General features: G+C 38.6%; 1 protein-coding gene across 2 annotated transcripts in view; it reads left to right on the plus strand.

The window, feature by feature from the left end:
* Positions 1–1,967: 1,967 nt before the first annotated feature.
* Positions 1,968–25,709, plus strand: part of USP49 (ubiquitin specific peptidase 49) — a 52,282-nt gene continuing 28,540 nt past the window's right edge. Inside the window, exons 1-2 of one of the 2 annotated variants that reach the window (XM_063451580.1) lie at positions 1,974–2,039; positions 5,204–5,357. The gene's annotated coding sequence lies outside the window, so the exon portion shown is untranslated. Of the gene's footprint in view, positions 2,040–5,203; positions 5,358–25,709 lie in introns of both variants that reach the window. The other variant, XM_063451590.1, reaches the window with a different exon arrangement.

Genomic DNA, 25,709 nt, shown 5'->3' on the forward strand with positions numbered 1-25,709 from the left:
CTTCCTCTATGTGCTCCAATGCATAAATTGAGGATTGTCCATCACCACCTTTTCGTATTATAGATATCTGAAGTTTCATTGGGACTCCTGACAAGCCAGAGCCTGTTTGGCTCTTGTAGCCTTGAGTGCCGTGCAAAGGCACCTCGAGTGCCGTGCATGGCACTAGTGCCGTAGGTTGCCTACCCCTGCTCTAGTTCTAGGTGATGCCACACAAATATAAGAGGTCTGACTGCAGTAAGTGAAGCGGCCTATTGCATTATAATTTCACAATGCGTTCTGTTAGGAGAGATATGGCATTAGCTAGGCTCCGAACCTTAGTACTGGTTGTATCCAACTGATGGCATTGTTTGAGAAGCATAGACTTTCTCAATATCACTTTGCATGCACTTCTTTATGCTATCTTCACAGCCATCCAAGCAGCATGTTAAAACAAAGGGCTGCCTCTCTTAAACAAAAAAAACCTTGAGTTCTTCTTCCCTCCTTTTAGAGATCACTTTCCCATAGATTGAAAGCAAGCAGTATAACCGCCCACAGGAGGCTTCTCCTGCTATTGGTTACCTGAATGGCAGTCCTTGATTTTACAAATTGTTTCCACTATCAGCCCTTCTCAGAAATAGAGTAAATACAGGGTTGTGCAAACACCAGGCACTTTGAAGCAATACAAAGTGCTTATGGTGCTTACACAGGGCCCTTTAAAATTACTTCTTTGGTTTTTTAATTCATGGCAGAAACACAGTTATATAGCTTTTTATTTGCTGCATACTCTGTGACCTCCGTCAGAGGAATTAAAATAGTTTTACACCTGGAGAGAAAATCTAGTCATAAGCTATACTTGACATTCTTGTGTCCTGTACATCACTTCCCAACGCATTCTACATGGATTCTGCAGTGCCTGTACAACACTTCCCAACGCATTCTACACGGATTCTGCAGTGTATCAATATGGTGCCATATCCTTGGTGCCAATTATAAATACCGCTACTGGATACAGTATCAACATCTCATAAATGTGTATAGTTAGAGAATACTGGCATTGTTAATCACAATTCCCTGGTCAGTTCCCATTTTTGTGAATAACCCGGATAGCATTTCATTCCAATATCAACAGTACTACTGAACATGTGAGAAATAAACAGACCTAAAATGCTACACTAATTTTTTTTTTAAAACTATTTTTTAAGAGAATGCTAACATGTAGCTGATAAATGGCATCACGCTGAAGTTGTATTGTAAAGCGCTGCGGAATTTGTTGGCGCTTTACAAATAATAATAATAATAATTGAATAATGTTTTAATTCTCAGTCAGTGTCCTATAGTAGAGGAGGTCTGGGTACCACATGCATGTTAATTCCCATGTCTCCAGCCATCTTCTGTGTAGAGGTGCTGTGGGGATACTCATTGTCTGAGCTGGGAAGATTTACATGGGATGTCATGTTTTACTGTATGTGCTTTAATGAGCAGCTTCTCATACTCTCCCCAGCCATAGTCATCTATACGTGTTGGTAAATAAAGCGGATTTACTATGGGATATGGCTATAGCCTGCCTAAGCTATAATTAAGCTCCCACTGTCCATGTTTAATGATGGTCTCGGTGCTGCGCCTTTAAGAGTTCTTTGTCTCCAGCAACCTTATTTACCCTTTTACAGCGCAACCACACTTCCTCCTTCCATTTCCATTCACTAAGGCGGTTACACTTTCCGGGCCCTCACTGTCCGCTGCATTTACGCATTTTGCGTAGAGCGGAAAGAATAGCCTCCAAGCGGCCTGCGTGCGACGGACGTGGAGAAAGAGGGGCGGGGCGGTGAAGCTTTGTGTGCGTGTGTGGCTGTCGCGCCGACCAATGGGGTGGGTAAGGGGGCGGGGCGCCGGCGGGTTGGAGCCAATGGCGCGGCAGTTCGGGGAGCCGGGGGGCTGGACGTAACGCGGTGGCGGTGGGTGACAGGTCGCGCATGCTGCGGATGGTGGAATAAAGAGCGGGAGCGGCGGAGACATGAGGCGGAGACACCGGGAAGGAGGAGGGGCAGACACCGGGGGAGCAGGTATCACGGTGGCTGGGGGCGGGGCGCCAGGCGGAGGGGGAGGAGAGGGCCGGTGGAGGTGGTACCGGGGGAGGCACAGTTACTAATAGTGTACGTATGTGTACACAAACACACATGTAAATATCATACAGCAGGCATGTGTGTGCCCAGGCTGGGAGTAGGGCACTGCATATACACACACTGCATATATACAGAAAAATCATAATAAAATATATATACACATAGAGATAGAGCTATATATATTTATATACACACTAACAGGCATTGTTTCTGGGGGGATCTCATAGAATACATAGTTGTGACCATCAGCCCATTCCCTTTAGGCATAGGGATTATCCCAAGTTTGTATTTACCTAATATTTAAGCATATAGAGTATTGTGCACAGATTCAATTTATTTTGCATTCCATGTGCACCTATAGACCACATGAGTACACCTATTAACCACATGAGTACACCTATTACTTAATTTTGAGTTTGATCTATGGGTTGTGTTAGACTCCAGATTACTTCAAATGTGCCCCCTTCCTCCACCTAATTGGCACCATGGGAGGATGATACTAATGAGCAAATGTGAACATACATTCATGTATTTGTGTGTGTGTGTATGTATGTGTATATATATATATATATATATATATATATCAGTCCAAACACGATACCACCACTCATAGTGTGGATACTTCCAAACCCGAACCGGCAACATGCTGATGAGACCCACAAGGTTGAAACTGCAGTCCATGTCTGGTTTCTGGTCGCTGATCATTTTTGATAATAACCCACTCTTTAGTTAACAAAAGCAGTTTAAAACGGTCTATTGCTATGGGTACCTGCATAAATGCAGTATGAAGTCTGAAACACAGTGCTTGCCTGTGTCCATTTGAATGTCCAGTTGGGAGCTATGGGATTGTTGTAAAACATGATTTCTCCAGTTCCCATGCACAAGAAGGACCCCTCAAAGTTCAATTTTAGTTATGCAGGTTGTACCTTATAGTAATATATATTTTAGCGTCAACAACTGTCGTAAAGTTCTAGGTATGTGCAACTTGCATGCTCTTTTCTATTGACCATACTTTTGATTAAAATTAAAAGGGGGGAGGGGGGGGAGTTTTGGTGTTTGACAAACATTTGTAGACATTGTCAGAGTTATTCTCTGCAACAAATTGTTTGTAATTCCAAAGAGTATATAACACATTTTATGCCAAAATAACAATGGGAAAATATTCTCCAAGTCAGTTATGTTTTCAATTTCTCTAATTTAGTTTTAACATTGAAGTGTTAAACAAATGTTTTTTATTTTTAACAATTGATTTTCTTTATTTGTTTAGATTACTGGGCCATACCACTCAGTTTAAATAGTGTGTGTGTATGTGTGTGTGTGTATGTATGTATGTATGTATGTATGTATGTCTGTCTCTTTCCTAGTTGTAAGACAGTCTTCTCACCACAGCTTGATCTTCCAACATTGAGATAACTAGTGATGGTTTCTGGTCTAATCCCATTGCACATTGGAGGCAACTTCATCAACAAAATACTTATTGTAGAGAACCATTTATGACAGTGCTTTTCGATAAGAAGTGCTCACTAGGTCATATAAAAGTAAAACGAAGAGGCTTCCATTGTCATCTTAAAGTATACTCATTGTCCACAAATCATTTGGATGACAAGTTTACTTTCAGGTAGTGATAGCTATACTCTGTACACTTCTGTGATGGAAGCACCAGTAAATTAGTTAAAATATTATTTCCAGTATATGCACTCTGTTTGTTTCTCATATGGAATACTGGACTGCTTGGAGCAGTGTCTGAAGCATCCTTTCTAGTATATAAATAAAGTTCTGGAAGGCCAGTTACAATTGATACAAAATAATTTTCATTTCTGTACGTTTGCTAGTATTATGGTTAGATCATTGTATAGAATGAATGTGATGCTCTTTAAAGTGGCACTAAGTCGTCTTATTTGTGACCTTTACACATCACAAATGTTTTGGGAACATTGCGTTTACATGTAGGGTCTTTCATTTTTATTTTTAATGTAGACACCCCCACTCTCAATCTTTCCCCTCTTGGTATTTCTGTTTATTGTCTTAAAGTTCTAACAGATTATTGTTTAGGGCCACCATTGGTTTTGCATCTTTTACAAATCTGTTCTATTTGTCAACTGGAAACTGATCAATATTTAGGTGTGTATGCATAAGACAAAGTATTCTCTTATTGTCTTATGTATATTAACTTTCTTTTCGAAATTTCAGTGACTGTTTGACTTGAAGGTCATAAAGCTCATTATCTATCTATCTATCTTTGAGTAAATCATTGTTTTTCCAAACAATTTTTTTTCCTGACACTATATAATCCTTAGGTCTCCCCCCTCCTTCAGGGCCCCTCTCCTGCTGGGCTAAAGGGGTAAAAACCCCTTCAGCCATTTACCTATATCCAGCGCCGGGCTCACTCAGTGCTGGTGACCTCTTCTCCCTCTCCGACGTCAGCTCCCGAGTGGAGCCGCATGCGCGTCTAGAACTGCGCGCGCATTAAAAACGCCCATAGGAATGCATTTCTCAATGCTTTCCAATGGACATTCTGCGTGCTCAATGCGACTTTCACATTGAGCGTCGGGGAAGCTCCTCTAGCGGCTGTCAGGAAGACAGTCACTAGAGGCTGGATTAACACGGCAATCTAAACATAGCAGTTTCTCTGAAACTGCTATGTTTACAGCTGCAGGGTTAAGACTTGGCACCCAGACCACTTCATTGAGCTGAAGTGGTCTGGGTGACTATAGTGGTCCTTTAAAGTGATATGTTGCCAGAATGTATACAGTATTTGCTGCACACTTTAAGGTTGTTCCAAACTCCTGTTTTGCAATATTAGTGTGTTACTCCAGTCTGAAAATCAGGAATACCTCTTTCAAAATGGCTGCTGTGAATGCAGATATTTTCAGGTGGCAGGGAGCTATCTGTGATAATATGCATTTGCTAGGACAATTTACACAAAATTACAAGCATTACAGGTATGTTGTGACAGTTTCTGTTAAAAGTTTTAAAAAAAATAATAATTTTTGAACACTTTTAACCCCAGCCTGAAGATGTTTGTTGTATATCTAAGTTTTCAGTAGACTTGGGTTATCTCATCCACTATTATGATGCAGCTGGTTATCTTACCCCCGGTTTAGAAACATCTGTCACCCTCGGGCTAAGAAGATATCCCAGGCTACATTCTGTTTTCTGCTGCATTCAACACATGGAGAGATTCTGATTTTTATTTTCTGGATGGAACTTACTCCTAGGCATGGAAGAGACATTGTTCTGCTCCTGAATTGAAATTATGTAAGTGGTTCTTCACAAACTGCAGCCCGATAAGTTAGCTTGATTAGTGAATAAATTATTCACCAATCTGGTTTGACTTTCAGAATTCTTTTCTTTGAGTCCCAATTGAAGGAAAATATGTTGGTAGTATGTTTTCCTAGAGCTGCGGGCCCATTAATAGCTTTAAAAACCATTGTGGTAATCCCTCTGGAAATAATGACCTGTCAGGACTGTCATATGACTGTGCCTTGTCCTGAGGGGGTTAACATTTTGTTATTCAAGAGGATATAGAGATAAATTTAGGTTTTAATAACTGCTTGAGTTTTGCGATCTGGTCGTGTGTTTAACAGGCAACCAAAAATTGAAAGCATTATTACAGTTTTGGTAAAAGTAAATATTATTATTTATTTTTTTTACTTGTTAGACACAAGTGCCCACCCCTTAATGCTTCTTGACTTGAGCTTTAAGTAGGCTTCAATCTAAACATCAGGGCAATCTCCCCATGAAATGAAAGATTATGGGGGATTTCATTTAATTAAAGTTAACACTGAGGTGTTACTGGAGTTACTGTCATACTGCATTTGGATCATTGCTATGATTTGTTTTTCATTTCGAGTGAGGAGTGTTTAAATACAGCGATTAGATCTGCACTTTAAACATGCTAAACCAATCATGTTTACAGGAAATAATGGTCAACCTTTAAAAAAAAAAAAAAAAGCTAATACAAATTTTTATTAGTACATCATTTTTATTTTATGCTTTAGATGTTTTAATTGAGAACATTAGCTAGAAATAAAGACTAATTGGATATAGGAAATTGTAAATCGTTAACCTATTGAGAAACTACATTTCTAGCATTCAAAGAAAGTGTATTTATAATTTTCATTCTGGGGCACATCTGGGATTTTTTTTTTTCTTACTGTGACATTCTAACACTTTTTATATAAATCTCAGTTTTTTTTACTATGTTTTGTGCATTGTATTTAATGCATTGTACAGTACATATATTTTCAACCACAGCTATGTTAGGGCTAGTGTATACAGTTACACCCTAAACACATTTAACTTATAATATTCCTGCTTTCTGTAAATTGTTTAGCTGGTATTCTGCACCATTGTAGAAAAAGACAATACCATCAGTTCATTGAAAGAAGTCACAACACTTTTTAGACCCCACAACTCCATGAAAGCATTTAGACTACTAAACCCATTGAATACAGTTTGGTGGACATGCTGTTCCTTTAAGAATATCTCTGATTAATTTGCTCCTTTTCTTGTTTTCTGAAGCAACCTTTCTTTTGATGTGCAATGAATGCTAGAATGCGACCCCATCCCCTCAAAATACGAGTATTTTAATCTGGTGCGTTATTCACACACTCTGCATTATGTACATTTATTTGGGATGGTTGTTCTTTTGTGACTTTGAATTGCCTAAACACTGTTCTTTCGAACGCTGTAAAACCCAGAAGCACAGAGATTTAAAAAAATTCCCTTACAGAAAATGAACACAACTTCTCAAAACATGAGCAACCTGAATAGTTTAGTTTAGTTCACTTTCCTGTGAGCGTAGTACTGTGTAACAAACAGCAAGCCCAAAGGCTAATTTAAACCTAAGTGAATACTCATTTGTGGGGAATTGACCAAAATGATTGTTAATTCTAGGACCAAATAGCTGAACTGGAAATGTGCTTTAACTCTAAATTACTATTGCCTGCCCCACATGTTGTTAGTGGAATTGTCCTCTGTTGCCATGGTAACATAAAGCAGAATGTGCAGTTGTACTCCGTGCATGCTTGATAGCCCCTTTCGTACCCACGCGGACCCCTTGGTAACTGGTGGCATTTGTAATGTAGCATAAGTACTAGTCTCTGATTGCACAGAACTGAATGTTTTTAGCCAATCGGCTGCATTTTTTTTCATCTGTTGGATTATAGGATGAAACATTTTAGTAATCAGACACCTGTTGTGCTCATCAGCCATGTATTCTATCTATGTATGTCTTTCTATCTATCTATCTCATGTGTGTGTTGAATTCACATTCTGCCAAGAATCCCACTCATTTGTTTTCTACCTGCTTTTTCTGTCTTCATAGCTAATTGTAAAATTTCAGTCTGCACATTCATCTCCTTAATAATTTCATTCATATAGCTGTGTGTGGTGAGGTTTTGGTTTTCATTTAATCTGCATTTCAGTTATTTTTCAAGGGAGAGGCAACAGCGTTTTTGATATTTTTCTTTTGTTGTTGAAGATGTTTTTTGAACTCTTGAATAGCCAGTAACATTGCTGCCCTAAATTAAGCTCCTGCATGTGCCGTACTGATGAAAACCAGTGGTATTTTAAATTTTATCAAGTATTTGTGTATTAGATGGACATCTCCACCACAATAAGCACTGATGATTTGTGTGAGATCAAGCCTTTGTAGTAGGTAATACAATTGAAACAGTGTGTGGGCCAGAGGGTCCAGAATAGGCCTTAAGACTTTAGTTTTCTGAAACATAGGAACAAAAGCCCCTCGTCATTTTCCTCCACCCTGCTGGGTCTGCTTTTTGTAGGTTACTCTTACTCACAGACAGCACTGCATCTCTTTAGAGATGTGGGTAACGGGTCATACCCTAATAGGTGGCTGACTATCGCAGTTAGAAATCTGTGCACGGGACTTTCTTTGTAGAATATTTGAACTGAATAAAAGAAACATTTAAGCAAGGTTATTTGCTAAACCGGGAGTTACAGGGAATCAATGAGGGATTGGCAAATTTTATCCAAACTGAAAATTTACTTTTTTAAAGAGTTGTTTTTTGTTTTGTTTCCAGGTCTGCCATTTTTTTTGTTAAAATCTGCATATCCTTCGTCCATTCTTCACAGTTCCTGGTTTAGTTGATGGTCCTGTGAGAAATTAAATCACTGGTAAAGATTGGTCTTTGTGTTTGACTGGTAAAGAATGTAAAGCTAAGGTAGTTTTCATTTCACATGTTAATCTTGTATTGCCACTAACTGCTGGCTTTCATATTAAAGTGCATTTTTTTTTTTTTTTATCAAAATAGCCAAACTGTAAACCTAGCTAACTTTTGATTCACTTTGGATTCTTGACTTTAAAAACCCGTAAATGTGTAAAATTCTATAATGGTCACCATTTTTTGTTCTATGCAGAAGCAAACACATTAAATATAAAATACATTGCTGACATAGAACTGTGTGTGTGTGTGTCTGGTTTAGAGCAAGCATGTCAAACTTGCGGCCCACAATGAATATCTTTGCGGCCCGGTGAGCTGCTAGTTTGAGACATGCTTATTAAGGCAGAGTAGACACCTGCTCTCCTTACATTGCAGGTGCCTAAAAATGTATCCGGCTGGGGAGGAGAGGTGCCTGGCGAGAGCGAGGGAGCTCAGTCTTCCTGCGCCCTCTATTGTGATGCTGGGTATGTCGTCATTCCAGCATGACTAAACTTTGCGCGTGAGGGAGCAGTGAGGAGCAGGAAGACCACTCCCGAGAGAAGATCCCCACTGGACCACAGGGAGAGGCCCCACACCAGCTCCCAAAGGTAGGGAGCAATAAATAAAATGTGAGTGTGTGTGTGTGTGTTGGTTAGTGTTGCGATGGCTGCAGCTGGACAGTGGAGGACCTGGAGGTCCACAGAGGCACGCCACGTCACATTCCGACGTGACCTCCACGTGCTCCACCTTCACAGGTTTTCAAGGAGTAGCGGGAGTATCTGCTTTGGCACAGGTTGCGAACGGTGCCATTGGGGGTATACCAGAGGCTGGACTCCAGAGTTGCATACTGGCAGCGGCAATGTGAGTGAAGTCTGATTGTTTGTTGTGGTTGGTTTGTGTGTATTTTGTTTGTTTGTTTCTTTTTTTTTTTTTTTAAACAAGGGCTGTGGTTTAGTATGGGGGGCTGGGATTTAATATAGAGGGGGGGGGGGACTGGGGTTTAGTAGAGTGGATGCTGGTTTTTTTTTGTGGTGTGTTTTTTTTTTTTTTTGGTGTGTGTGTGTTATACTGTAGTTTTCAAAACAAACCTATGTTTCTATGAAAATTTAAGGTTTCGTTTTTTTTTTGCGGCCCACATAAACTTAAACGTTAAAAGTTTATGTGGCCCGTGCTAGCCTTTGAGTTTGACATGCTTGTTTTAGAGCATCTAAATTAAATTGGGTATCTTTTCAGGAATTATTTTTATAGCTTTCAGAAGATTGCCTCAACAGTAGACCACTTTCTGTACTCTTGCAATTTATTTTACTTTTATAAAATAAATTAAGGGAGAATTTTAACATGCCACATAAAATTTTGAAAATGTATACTAGCCATGGACTTCAAGATCAGAGACAACATGGATTTAATTAAGGGAGATCATGCCAAACTAATCTTGTAGATTTTTTTTTTTTTTATTGATTGGGTGGGTAACTAAATTAATAGATCAGGGTGGTGCAGTAAACATTGCTTACTTAGATTTCAGTAAGGCTTTTGACACTGTTCCACATAGAAGGCTAATTAATAAACGGCAATCTTTAAAGTAACACTATAGTCACCTAAATTACTTTAGCTAAATAAAGCAGTTTTAGTATATAGATCATCCCCCTGCAATTTCACTGCTCAATTCACTGTCATTTAGGAGTTAAATCACTTTGTTCCTGTTTATGCAGCCCTAGCCACACCTCCCCTGGCTATGATTGACAGAGCCTGCATGAAAAAAAAACTGGTTTCACTTTCAAACAGATGTAATTTACCTTAAATAATTGTATCTCAATCTCTAAATTGAACTTTAATCACATACAGGAGGCTCTTGCAGGGTCTAGCAAGCTATTAACATAGCAGGGGATAAGAACATCTTAATTAAACAGAACTTGCAATAAAGAGAGCCTTAATAGGGCTCTCTTTACAGGAAGTGTTTATGGAAGGCTGTGCAAGTCACATGCAGGGAGGTGTGACTAGGGTTCATAAACAAAGGGATTTAACTCCTAAATGGCAGAGGATTGAGCAGTGAGGCTGCAGGGGCATGTTCTATAAACCAAAACTGCTTCATTAAGCTAAAGTTGTTTTGGTGACTATAGTGTCCCTTTAAGTTTGGATTCCAATATTGTTGAATGGGTTAGTCAATGGCTGAATGACCGGCAACAGAGGGTTGTAGTCAACGGAGTATATTCAAAGCAAGGTCTAGTTACCAGTTGGATACCTCTACTTGGACCCATTGCTTTTAATATTGATGATATTGCGTAAGGTCTTGATGGTAAGGTATGTCTTTTTGCTGATGATACTAAAATTTGCAACAGGGTTGATGTTCCAGGAGGTATAAGCCAAATGGAAAATGATTTCAGTAAATTCGAAAAATGGTCAGAGCAGTGGCAACTGACATTTAATGTGGATAAGTGCAAGGTAATGCATCTTGGGCGTAAAAACCAAAGGGCAGAGTATACAATATTTGATATCATACTAACCTCAACATCTGAGGAAAGGGATTTAGGAGTAATTATGTCAGATGACTTAAAGGTAGGAAGACAATGTAATAGAGCAGCAGGAAATGCTAGCAGAATGCTTTGTTGTATAGATCGAGGGAAGTGTTCATGCCATTGTACAGAACACTGGTGAGACCTCACTTGGAGTATTGTACTCAGTACTGGTGATCATATCTTCAGAAGGATATTGATACTTTGGAAAGCGTTCAGAGAAGGGCTACTAAACTGGTTCATGGATTGCAGGATAAAACTTACACGGAAAGGTTAAAGGATCTTAACATGTATAGCTTGGAGGAAAGACGAGACTGGGGGATATTATAGAAACATTTAAATCCATAAAGGGAATCAACACAGTAAAGGAGGAGACTATATTTAAAAGAAGGAAAAACTACCACAACAAGAGGACATGGTCTTAAATTTAACCCCTAAAGGACCACACTTCTGGAATAAAAGGGAATCATGCCATATCACACATGTCATGTGTCCTTAAGGGTCAAAGGTTTAAAAATATCAGGAAGTATTACTTTACTGAGAGCGTAGTGGATGCACGAAAAAGCCTTCCAGTTGAAGTGGTAGAGGTTAAAACAGTGAAGGAGTTTAAGCATGCGTGGGATAGGCATAAGGCTATCCTAGACTTAAGATAAGGCCAGAGGCTAATTAAAAGTATTTTGAAAATTGGGCAGACCAGATGGGCCAAATGGTTCTTATCTGCCATCTCATTCTATGTTTCTATGGTGCCATAACTGCCTTGGTGCCATCCCGCATTAAGTAGTTAAACCGTTGTTTCATTGTACTATTTGACAACTAACCTTGGCACTCACACCACACCTGGTCTTCTCCAGCTGGGCTGTATAGCAGGGCTCACTTAAAATGTCCTGCTTATTTAAAAGTCTTGCCCTAAACATAATAAATAAAGAAAAATGTATTATGCAAATAAAGAAAAATAACTCAAAATAGGGTCATACCAGTCCTAATTAAGTTCCTCATATGTTTAGTAGTTAACGTTAACCCTATACCAACCCTACCCCTCTTCTTATACTAAATTTAAACATACCTAGCTATAACCATACCTACCTTTAAAGGGACACTGGACCACAAAACACTTAATTTTGCTGAAAAGCTTTGTGTGAAGAGTATGCTCTATATCTCTCTGTGTGTGTGTGTGTGTGTGTGTGTGTGTGTGTATATATATAAAATTTTTTTTTTTTAAATTTACATTACAAAATAAAAAAAAAAAAAAAAGCTCCGTTTTTAGGCCACACAGCCCCTATCCGACCCAGCAAACACTCTCTCACACACACACACACAATATGCACCCCTTACAGACACAACACGTCCTTTACACAAACACACAATGCATCCTGTGTGCACACACAGAAACACACTACTTACTTTACAGTAGTGGGGAGAGAATGACCCACATGGAGGGTCTGGGACGGAAATTATTGAACAGGGCCAAGTGATTTCTAGTTACGCCTTTTGTGTGTGACAAAATGTCACATACATGAATTAACCCTCATATATAGTATATCCAAAGAAAATCTATAACTCTTATTAATCAACCTGGCTACGCATCCTTGGCTTTCAAGCAGACAACAAGTCCTGTTACTTCCTGGTTTGTTTAGCTCAGTGTAGCTAAACTCAAGAGGCAGCAATTGCCCAGAGCACCTGCCTTGAAAAGTCTTCTCGTTGAGCTGCATTAGGAAGCCTATAATTGGACAGCCACAGAAAGTCTGGATATGGTTCGAAGGGGGTTCAAGGGCAGCAGAAAAGAGAACTGCAGGTTTTGCAATTTTTTTTGTTATTCCCCCAATGAAAACATGCATATATAAACACATGCAAGCTTTCATTTGGGGTACATCCACCAAAAAGTGCTTTGTATTTGGGCAATGGTTTAATTCTAAAACCTTACCCTTTTTCTTAACCTAACATTGAGGTTTTCCATCTCCTAATATCAGTACTGATAATCGCATAAGGGTTTCCAAGCTAAAACAATAGAGAACTGTATGTGACAACAAGCTGTTTGAGCATGACAGAGCGGTCTCCTTGTAAAGCTGAAGCTCTGGCATGCTCTCTCTAGTGTGATCAGTTCTGGGCAGCTGGTATAGCCCAGCACTGGTCACAATGCAGGGCGACTCTGTGAATTAAGATCAGACTGCAGGGAGCCCGAGAATCACCATTGCTGGGCGCAATCACTCAGCTGCAAGGATTTAAATGGGTTTGAAGGACTGTATGTAGCACTTACTACTCCTCCTCTGTCCATCCGTGGCCACTGAATATAGCCCCACCTGACAGAAGGGAGCCCCAGGTATCTAGTGATACCTGGCTCTACTTGATGTGATAAGGGATTTAACGCTGTTAACCTCAAATTCTAGCCACAGGAATTTGAATAGCATTTCAAGTGCTCTATGCAGCAAATCCAATGTAATGAGTTCATGTTGAGCACTGCATGCAGCACATTTGTCATTTTGTGACCACTTAATACATGTCCTCAGCAAACCGATGGAAGTCCCAGGTATTGATTGGTACCTGGGTCATCTAGTCGTGAGCAGGGATTTAGCCTTGCTCACATTAGAATGCTAGGATGATGCTGCTAGCTCTCTCAGCTCCATCGTTAGCTATGTCGCTGGTGCTTTAATTTTTTTTTTTTTTTTTTCAAATAGTCTTTGAAGGTTTAAAAAAAAAAAAAAAAAAACTCCTATCTCACATACGTGCTTTAAATTTCTTACTGTTACATCCTATCTGCTCCATAAATGTGAGTTAATGTGCAAGACTGCAAAATGGTGGTGAATATGCATTTATTGAATGTTTCCATCAGCTGTTGTGAGTGATGGCTTGTCTATTTGTTTTGTTTTTAAAAAGATTCTTTGTGAACATTTCAAGAAATATTGCTGTACTCGACTTACTTAAATTTGTAGAGTTTAATAAAATTTTAGGGGACTGCCAAATGCTTGCTTGGGATTCCATGGTGCACAAAACCACCTTTTTCGTGATCTTGTCTTTCAACGTGCTATTACCTCTTAACTATGTATTCTGCAGCCTTGCACTTGTCTTGGGTCAATTTTTTATGGCAATGGTGCACTAATTGGTAAAGAAGAGACCAGATTTGTTTCAGCATTCACATACTATGGCATCAGACATTTGAAAATGTCTGCCTGCCTGGGTCTCATTATGACCATTAATAGCATGGATCTGGGTTACAGTGTGGAAACTAGCTTCTGCCATTTGTAGGGTGTTTTTGATATTTTTTATTTACAAACATGCAGTTTGTTAGTGCAACCAGGGGGACTGACGAACTAACAATTGGAGTGCAAATACGCTGAACTCAAACCCAAACATTTCTGTGGATTACATTCTGGTATTACCAAAATCAACAATGAAAACCTAAGTTTTCTTGAGTGTAGCGCTAGGTGTAATAGAATAATACAACAGTGAATAGTGCTCTTGATTGCACTTACCCTCTTTAACACACTTGTATATATGAAAAAAAGGGAAAATATACAGATAATTGTGCAGTATATTAGGGTGAATCAAATTTTTAGTGAATTCTGGAGATAGAGTCAAATTCACTCACATTTTTTTTAGAGCCTTTTACAGATATAAGGCTCTAAACTCCCTGGCGTCTGTGTCTTTTTGGGTAGACCACACGACCCCCCTCTCACGATATACGTATACGTGTTTTCCTCCAAGTTTTAGATAGAAAAAAGACACAGGTAATCTAATCTGAGCGTAGTATTTTCAAATACTATAAATACCAATGTAAATAAAATATAGTATTGCTCACCTTCTTTAGAGCCTTTGATAACCGGCTCTAAGTATATTGGCCTAGTGTCAATTTGTGGGGTGACACTACCCCTTTCTGGAATCACTTCAACAGGGTGCAGCAAAGATGGTTAAGTATAAAAATATATTTATTATAAAAAGAGAATATTCTAAAATTATGTATACAGTTTACTAGAAAATAATAAAATTCGAAATGTCATATGTATAATACAAATATAATTGTTGCCATTCTGGTATTGTTGGCGAGGAAAGCTGTTTAGGTTGTGTGTTTGTGTTTTTTTTTTTTTGTTTTTTTTTTTTTTAATGGGTTTTTTTTTCACCCTGAACTGCCATATTTACATGTGTACTACTTACATTTAGGCTTGCTACCTATATCTTCCTGCATAAGGTGGTATGAGACGGCAAACAAAACTTACTCTAACTAGCATGTAAACAAGTATTGTAATATTTACTCCAAGAATGTCTGCAGTTTGCATTATAGTGAAATATCTGCCTGGAGTATCTTTCTGAACGACTGCAAACAATGCAAAGGATGTGGTAAATCCCTGAGCAGTATGTGGCCCTTTATTATCATTTTAATATGGTAATGATTTTTATTTTTGATGGTAGCTGTTTTATTACTGACACAGTTTTGTTTTTATTCCTCTTTCTGGGCAGCAAAGTATTTGCCTGTTTGATTTGGCAATCCTCTTGGTGTTAATCTGGGATGGGGGTTTTGTGTGTATAAAAATGTTGCTTTGGATGTATTATGTATCTGTGATGACATGCTCACTAGCATGTAATCCAAGGCATTGCGTGACTATTTAAGCCCTTAAGAATGGAGGCAATTATCCAACATCTGAACTTGTGAGTTCCATCTTAATATTTCTATATTATTTTTTTTAAATAGTCTTTTGAAGGTTTAAAAAAAAAAAAAAAAAAACTCCTATGGAAGTTTATGTATGGGTACCCCATATATAAAATGTGTTTTTTAAACAACAAAGTGGTTTCTTTTATCACACATGTATTATTCACACAACATTAAGTATGTATTACATCTAAAAAATGGGAAGAGGACTAAAAGGGATAAAAAAAAAAATGCCTTATCTAGGGTCTAAATTATTTTTTTGGGTAGTTAACTCCTTGAAGACCGGATGTACTAAGAAAGTCCGACAAAAACAGTCCTTAAGGATACGTCCGCAGCAAATATATTACTTACCCAATCGCCGCCATTTCACTGCTTCTGTTTAAAAAAAGTTAGAAAATAAATAAAATGGGGGGGTCATATATATTGTGTGTATGAGAGAGAGATATATATATATACATATATCTATATTTAATGTCATACGAAGTGTCTTTTTAAATTAATATATACATATATTATAAAAAATACACTTATAATTAATTACACACGTAATGACTCTATATTTTGTGTATGTATTTATTATAAAATCTAAATAAGTAAATGTAAAATTGTAAAAAATTATGTGTAATTCAAGCTGTATTTTTATATTCATATATTTATCTCAAAATACACTTAGAATGAAATTTTTTAAACCCTAATATGTGTTCAGCGAAGTAACCAGAGTATAACAGTACCCCCCCCCCCCCATGTACAGTCTTTTTTAGTAGCCACTTAGTTGCAAACACTGGCCAAAGTTAGTATTCAAATCAGTTTTTTGCATTTTTTTTTTTAACACACAAACAAATATAAATGCTAACTTTGCCCACTGTTTGTGACTAAGTAGCTACTAAAAAGAGACTGGACATACCCCATATTGAATACCCTGGGTTGTCTACTTTAATAAAAATAAAAATAAAAAAAATGTACATGCAAGGTGTGATTCAGATTTATGACCGATAACAGTGTTACAATGTCACTATTGATACATTTAAAAAAAAAAAAAAAATATATATATATAAAATATGATGAAAAAATTAAAAACACCTTTTCTAACTTTGACCCCCAAAATATTTTACGAATCTACAATCACCAAAAAAAAACCCACTAGTGCTAAATAGTTTCTAAATTTTATTAACATGTTCTTAGCTTTTTTGGAAAGTTATAGGGCTATAAGTACAAGTAGGACATTGCGGTTTCAAAATTTATATATATATATATATATATATATATATATATATATATATATATATATATATATATATATATATATATATACAGACAGCTCTTGCACTCTTCACTATTTGTAAAGTACCTGGTGCTCTGGTAGCTCATGCACAGCAATAGAAAAAATATACCAGCACTCCTAGGATTTTCAAATGAAGTTTTCCTTTTATTCCAAAGTACAATATCGACGTTTCAGCTCTCCCTCAGAGCTTTCATCAGGACATATACAAAATTCTAAAACATAAACAGACTTATATAGGGAGCTAAAATCAAGGTAAGTACTCACTTTTACAGCTGATTGTCATTTCCCATTCCCGCCCGATTGCTCAGGTTGCCTGTGCATGTACTTCCGGGTATGGTCATGTGACCACCATAAGGAGTTCCGATTCGCCGAGCACATCACGTTTCCTGGGCAACCATGGGCATATTACCTCATTGGTTAATCCCCCGTGTACTGGTGCTGTCAAGGCTCAAAATACATCATTGCCACGGACTTCCTATTTACACGTCACCATGGTAACCTGATCGCAGCCGGGCTGATTTTCTGGGAAGGGAAATGTACAAAGAAACATAAACAAAGGGGGAACACACTTATTTATATGTTAATATACCAGGGCTGTGTGAAATCTATTCCTAGAATGTGCATATTAGTAAGGATTATCTACTTAACTGTGCACAGTAGTGTGTCTTATACATAAAGTGCAAATTTTAATCTGCTCATACAAATAAATGAGAAACAATCTAAATATGTAAATATATTATAATAAATTAGTGAAAATATGCTAATTCACTTAGCAAATGTAAATATGTGAAAAAAAAACGTGTTTAACAAATGTTGCATGAGTTGTTGATAAATGTGATTACATTAAATATGAGGAATTACTATGTGAAAAAATTGCAAGTGCCACAAACTATTTTACAATCCCCATATTAACAATTAAGTGTCTGATGTTACCTCTATGAATGAGTCATTATTATATTCCAAGAAATCCTGCTTTTGCGAGCCCACCTTGAATCATTATCTAAAAACATTATTAATATGGAATTCTTAGTTAACAGTAGTAGTAGTATACAAATAAATCTAAATCACGTCACATATTAAATCACCCCAAAAAAACTGTTAAGGAGTATTTTTCGTTCAGGCCCTTGGGTGCCAAGGTGTTCAGTTGTGTTATCCAATATATTTCGCGTTGCATCAGGAATCTGCCTCTGTCCCCTCCTCGGGCCGATATAGGTATATGTTCAATTGCCACACATCTTAGGGAAGATAGTTGATGTTGGTGTTCCAAAAAATGTCGGGCCACAGGTTTGTCCGACTTGCCATCACGATAGGCAAGCCGGATACTAGATCTGTGGCCCCTAATTCTCTCGCAGAGTGCCGTCTGTGTTTTACCTATATAGTTGAGGCCACAAGGGCATGTCAACTTATAGATAACATGATCCGTCCTGCAATGAATTCGTTGTCTGATTTTATAGATTTTACCAGTGTATGGGTGACTGAAGGTTTTGCAAGGAATGATGTGCCCACAAGTGACACATCCCAAGCACCTAACGCACCCAACATTCTTACTCTCTTTAGCTGCAGGATTATAGCAATGTTGCGGATCAGTTCTCACCAACAGATCGCGCAGGTTTTTGTTCCGTCTATGACAGAATAACGGTTTTTGACGTAACTCATCTGGGAGAGTGGGATCAACTTCAATTATATTCCAATTTCGACGTATGGATGATGTCAGTTCCTTAGATGCAGTGTTAAAATTCATAGGAAAAATGGGTCTGGTGTTAACCATTTTTTTATTAGAGGATGTTGGTGAGGACAACGTCGTTTTAGCCTTCAATACAGCCTTATCAAGGATACTCCTAGGGTACCCGTGTGCCTGGAATTTCTTATACATGTCCCCCAATTGTAGGTCACCTTGGAAGCTTTGAGAGTTGTTACGTAATACCCTTAGAAATTGTGTATAGGGCAAAGACTCTTTAAGATGCTTTGGATGAGCACTTTCAAATCGCAGCAAAGTGTTGCGATCCGTGGATTTAGTAAACAGTTTAAATTCCAACTTCTTATTGATGTTCATAATTTCCACATCCAAAAATTGGACACTCCTCTCATCAATGTTGGCGGTCAGTCTTACCGGTGTAGGTAGCTCGTTGAGGTTTTGTACAAACTGTATTGCTTCATTTTTAGAGCCTCGCCACAGAATCAAAATATCGTCGATGAATCTAAAATATTTAAGAATTGAATGGCCATATTGTTGAAAGATGTGTTTCATCTCGTATTCATACATATACGCGTTAGCATACATGGGGGCCATCGCTGCCCCCATGGATGTTCCCGCTATCTGGAGGTACCATTGTGATTCAAAACGAAAATAATTGTTCTGTAAAGCAATCATAAGCAATTCCAAAGCACTCAATTGATGGACCTTTGTAGCTTGGAGAGTGAGTGAGGAGGTCCCGCATGGCCTGCACACCTTCCTCATGTGGGATGATCGTGTACAGGCTCCCTACGTCCATTGTAATGAGAACCCCATCGAATTCCTCAACTTGCTTAAGTTGTTGCAGCAGATCAGGGGTGTCTCTAATGCAGGTGCTGAGGGACGTTACAGGGTCTTTGAAGATGTAGTCAAGGTACTTAGCTATGGGTTCCAGCAGGCCTTGTACTGCAGAGACAATGGGACGACCCGGCGGTGTTTTTAAATTTTTATGTATTTTTGGTAGTGTGTAAATTATCGGGGTTCTGGGATGTTTCTTTTGTAGGTATTGGAACAGGACCAGATCAATGTGTCCAGCTTGTAGACCAAATTGTAGTGTTTCACTGATTCTGTTGGCAATTAGAGTTGTGGGATCACTGTCCAGTGGTTTATAGGTATCAGTGTCCATTAATTGTTGTTTGATCTCCTCAGCATATTCAGAGTAATTCAAGATCACAATCCCACCACCCTTATCCGCCGGTCGTATTACAATCTCAGGATCCATAGCCAAGTTTTGTACCAATTCACGTTCTTTCTTTGAAAGGTTGGAATGCGTCTGTTTGTGTTTCTTCAACATAGTATCAGTTTCATTTTGAACCGTTGTTAGAAAGGATTTAATGGCCACCTGAGTTGAAGGAGGGTCAAAAGTGCTAGGTGTTCTAAATTTATAAGGTGTCCCAGTAGTTGATGAGGGAGTCAGAGATTTTGGTTTCTGAAAAAAATCTTTTAGTCTGATAGTGCGACCAAATTTAAATAGTTCTATGTCCCATTGAAAGTGGTTGGGGGGAGTGGTAGGTATGAACGACAGACCTTTACTCAAAATATTCACCTCTAGGGGTGACAATTCCCTTGTGGATAGATTGAAGATTGGGATCATTTGCGTATCGGTGGTTTCCCTTTTTGACCAATGGAGACGTCCCTTGCATCCACGTCTGGTATTTGTCCTTTTGCATTTTTGAATTTGCTTCTTGTGACCGTTGTCGGTTGTTTCTCCGCACTCGATTCCCCTTCTCTGTCTAAAAAATGTACAGAGGGTCCTCGTTGACTGCCCTCACCCTCTGATGCAGACTCACCAGATGTTATATCGATGGTGGTGATATTCGGTTTCACTATTCTCTTACGGAATCTTCTCTGTTTCCCCCTCTGCTCACCTGATAGCCATCGGTAGACTGAATGTTCTTGATAGTCCAGTTGCACCCTCTCCATCTTCTGTCTCTTAAATTTGATCAGCTGGTTCTTATATTTGAGGATTTCTTCACTCAATTTCAATGCCGTATTGTTACCCTCCTGTGTATTGAGAAGTAATGCATACTCAGATTCAACATTTTGTATTTTCCTCCGAATTTCCATCAGGTCTAATGAACACTTAAGGACTGCTGTCCAGTCCCTGCAAACTTTTGCTTTTGCTCTCCCAATTGTAGGGATGTTCCTCACGCGGAACCCCCTTGGTACTTGTTTCGCTCTGTGGTAGTCGGAGAGAAAAATTCCATGGAGGTCTAGATCAACCTCTTTTTTCTTCAACTTCAGAAGTTTGAAATATACATCACGTAGTGTGGTAGTGGTGGGTAACTCTATGCTGGACGTACTCCATAGTATTTCCTCAGCCTGGGCATCGCTGAATTGGAGCGTGGTGGCTTGTGGGGCACATGCCCCTTAATGCTGTAAGAAATCCTCCATCAGCTTATATATTATATTCCTAGCAAACTTGTATCAGATGGTGTGAGCACCTCCAAGCCTCTTCATATGGACGCAATTCAATATAAAAAATAACTTTTATTGGTATGCCTTAAAAAATACTGTTGCTTTAAGAAATGCCAAAATTAAAACAAAATGCTACCGGCAAAATACAAATGTACTACCGTTTGCAAGAAAAAATGTCCCAAAAAATACAGTCTTTTCCCTTCAATAGTGGGGAAGTTTTGCAGTTATTTGCAATAATATTAGTGGGTGCATAGAGAGAGGGATAGCCAGGCCCTCAATAATAATATAAATGCAGACAGCTCTTGCACTCTTCACTATTTGTAAAGTACCTGGTGCTCTGGTAGCTCATGCACAGCAATAGAAAAAATATACCAGCACTCCTAGGATTTTCAAATGAAGTTTTCCTTTTATTCCAAAGTACAATATCGACGTTTCAGCTCTCCCTCAGAGCTTTCATCAGGACATATACAAAATTCTAAAACATAAACAGACTTATATAGGGAGCTAAAATCAAGGTAAGTACTCACTTTTACAGCTGATTGTCATTTCCCATTCCCGCCCGATTGCTCAGGTTGCCTGTGCATGTACTTCCGGGTATGGTCATGTGACCACCATAAGGAGTTCCGATTCGCCGAGCACATCACGTTTCCTGGGCAACCATGGGCATATTACCTCATTGGTTAATCCCCCGTGTACTGGTGCTGTCAAGGCTCAAAATACATCATTGCCACGGACTTCCTATTTACACGTCACCATGGTAACCTGATCGCAGCCGGGCTGATTTTCTGGGAAGGGAAATGTACAAAGAAACATAAACAAAGGGGGAACACACTTATTTATATGTTAATATACCAGGGCTGTGTGAAATCTATTCCTAGAATGTGCATATTAGTAAGGATTATCTACTTAACTGTGCACAGTAGTGTGTCTTATACATAAAGTGCAAATTTTAATCTGCTCATACAAATAAATGAGAAACAATCTAAATATGTAAATATATTATAATAAATTAGTGAAAATATGCTAATTCATTCATGCAACATTTGTTAAACACGTTTTTTTCACATATTTACATTTGCTAAGTGAATTAGCATATTTTCACTAATTTATTATAGGTAATATGCCCATGGTTGCCCAGGAAACGTGATGTGCTCGGCGAATCGGAACTCCTTATGGTGGTCACATGACCATACCCGGAAGTACATGCACAGGCAACCTGAGCAATCGGGCGGGAATGGGAAATGACAATCAGCTGTAAAAGTAAGTACTTACCTTGATTTTAGCTCCCTATATAAGTCTGTTTATGTTTTAGAATTTTGTATATGTCCTGATGAAAGCTCTGAGGGAGAGCTGAAACGTCGATATTGTACTTTGGAATAAAGGAAAACTTCATTTGAAAATCCTAGGAGTGCTGGTATATTTTTTCTATTGCTATATATATATATATATATATATATATATAAATTTTTGAAACCGCAATGTCCTACTTGTACTTATAGCCCTATAACTTTCCAAAAAAGCTAAGAACATGTTAATAAAATTTAGAAACTATTTAGCACTAGTGGGTTTTTTTTTGGTGATTGTAGATTCGTAAAATATTTTGGGGGTCAAAGTTAGAAAAGGTGTTTTTAATTTTTTCATCATATTTTATATATATATATATATATATATATTTTTTTTTTTTATAGTAAATTTATAATATGAAAATAATGGTATTTTTAGAAAGACCATTTTAATGGCACGACTGTATATAATATGTATGGATACAGTAAATGAGTAAGAGGAAAATTACAGCTAAACACAAACACAGCAGAAATGTAAAAACAGCCCTGGTCCTTAGCGGTAAGAAAATTGAAAAAATGTCTGGTCGATAAAGGGTTACTTCAACCACCATGACAACTTCTGCTTTTAGAAGTAGTTATGAAGGTAGGAGTTTGTATGTGCAGCATTTCTGCTTGAAAAGATATTTGCACTTTTTGCCAGGTGCTAGTTGCATCTCCGGCACACTTGACTTAGGCAGCCAAGAACTATGTTCTGGTAGTTTAAAGAGACACTCCAGGCACCCAGACCACTTCTGTCCATTGGAGTGGTCTGGGTGCCAACTCCCACTACCCTTATAAACTGCAATATTTACATTGCAGGGTTAACTCCTCCTCTAGCGGCTGTCTACTAGACTGCCACTAGAGGGCACTTCCAGTTTTCCTGGCACTGGAGAGTCCCTTTAATGTCCGTTCTGTGCAAAACCACATCTGTTGTCTGCGCTCACTACATGCTGATGTCTGGCTTAATTAGCTTCTCCCTTCCAGACAGTACTTGCAAGGGGAAAGTGTATGACCCACTCGCCTACCATTAGCCTTTATGGAGAACTGTCACCGTAACCCTATCTTTTTATATAATGATCTTTTAACCAAGATTTGAAAGGAACTGTATTCTTTGTTCGATGAAGTGTGTGTGTGTATATATAAAAAAGAGAAAGAAACCCATCATCAGACAGACTAACTGTCAAATTCAAACACTGTCTGACCCAGCGTATATATATTATGGCTGAAAGGTCCTGTTATATACTAAAGGTAGGAATGCGTTTTTCCCATACTTTTACAAAGAATTCATCAAGAAATAAATTTACTTTCAAAAGGACCACTATATTAAATTTATTATTATTAGTATTATTGCCATTTATATATCGCCAACAGATTCCGTAGCGCTTTGTTGAGACTGTAATGCACACAATCCTGCCCGCATATCGCACATACATCCAAGTCAGTCGGCGTTATGCTGGGTTGGCATTTCTGGTTCATATAGCCATATCTGGGGAGCTGCTCAAATAATCCACTTCCACGTACCCCCATTCTATGGTATGGCTCTTCTCTATGTGTCCCTGAATACCATGACAAGGGCATGGAGATTAGTTGCAACGTATTCTTAGCAACCAAGTAAGCCTTAAAGGGAATCTATAGTGTTTGGAATACAAAGTTGCTAACCTTATAGTGCCCTCTGTTCCCTCCCTCCGTTGTGTGCACTCATTCCAGCATGTAAAGTGTTAAAATAATATATATATATATATATATATATATACCTTTTTTTTTTTTTTTTTTTTTTTTTAATTAAGAACCTTTACTTACTCGACTGATCCCAGCGCCAATGTCCCTTGGCACTGGGTCAGCACTCCGCCGATGTCATCTGACTCGGGATACCTAATGCACATGCATGGCTAGCACATTAGGCCCTCCTCATAGGAAAGAATTGACATAATGCTTTACTATGGGGACGTCACTGACGCTTGGATGTCTTTGCGCAGAGCTTGAGTTATATGATGTTATAGTGACCTGGGACCATACAATCACAGTCTTAATGATAGGAACACCACACAAATCGGATCTCTTGTAAATGCAGTCTTTTTTTTTTTTTTTTAAACTCCTTAAGGAGCATTCTATGCGATCGTGTTGGGGTGGGGGACTTACCTGGCATCCCAGAGAGTCCCCCTGCTTCCATTCCGTATGTATGTGATCTAAGTGTGTGTGTGTGTGTGTGTATATATATATAATAATCTCAAAATACACGTACAATGATGTTGATTAAATATATAACATAAAAAAACATAAAAAATTATTCAAATGTGTAATTTTGTTCTACTGTATTTTGATATTAATATATATAGATATCAAAATACACCTAGAACAAAATATATCTATATACATAAGTATACATATATATATCACTATAAATAAAATAATATGTATGTATATATATTTCTGTAATATTTTTACATAATTAGGTCATTTTATTAATTACAATTTGCGGGAAATTTAATTTGCTAGCACTATACTTAACCCTATAACTTTCCAAGACACTATAAAACCTGTACATGGGGGGTACTGTTTTACTCGGGAGACTTCGCTGAACACAAATATTAGTGTTTCAAAACCGTAAAATGTATTACAACGATGATATCGTCAGTGAAAGTGGCGGTTTTTGCATTTTTCACACCCAAACGGCACTTTTACTGATGTTGTTATTATTGCTGTGATACTTTTTACACTATAGTCACCTGGCGCTGTAGAATTCTGTGATTTCCCCCCCCCCCACCCCTCCTGAGCGGCTGAAGGGGTTAAAACTCCTTAGGTCACTTACCTTCATTCAGCACCGATGTCCCTCGGCGCTGGGTCGGGCTACGTCCATGCTCCTCCACTGCCGACATCCTTCGGCCGAGGAGACCTAATTCGCACGCACTCCAATGGCCGCGCTCGCATTAAGATTTCCCCATAGGAAAGCATTATTCAAAAGGTCTGTTTCTATTCCGGAGGTCCCTCTACATGTACATGGAACATTGCACCTAGACCACCTCAGTGAGCTGAAGTGGTCTGGGTGCCTACAATGTCCCTTCAATGGATTTGTTCTGGTGAGTATAGTTAGTCCCTGCAGGCTTTTTGCAGTAAACACTGTCTTTTCAGAAAATACAGTGTTTACTTTACTTTACAGCCTAGGGACACATCCAGTGGCTACTAGAGGTGCTTCCTGTGTAAGTGCAGTGTGCAGCACTGACATTCAGTGTCTTCACCCTCATTGCATCTCTATGAGAATATGCTGATTAGCCAGGGTGGATCCAAATGTTTGGCTCTACCCCCACCCCACCTCATTGGCTGACCTCATCCGAATTGACCATCTCAGCCAATCCAATGCTTTCCTGTGGGGAAAGCATTGTGATTGGCCTAGATAATCACTTTTGATGATGTCAGCCAAGGAGGCAGATCAGGGGCAGAGCCAGCACCAGCAGACTGGAATAAAGGTAAGATTTATCTATGCCATCCTCTTTATAATGGGCTTAAGCTGTTGCGGCGGCATAGAGGAAGGAGAACAGTTTC

This window comes from Pelobates fuscus, chromosome 1 (assembly GCF_036172605.1).
Source record: "Pelobates fuscus isolate aPelFus1 chromosome 1, aPelFus1.pri, whole genome shotgun sequence".
NCBI classification, from domain to species: domain Eukaryota; kingdom Metazoa; phylum Chordata; class Amphibia; order Anura; family Pelobatidae; genus Pelobates; species Pelobates fuscus.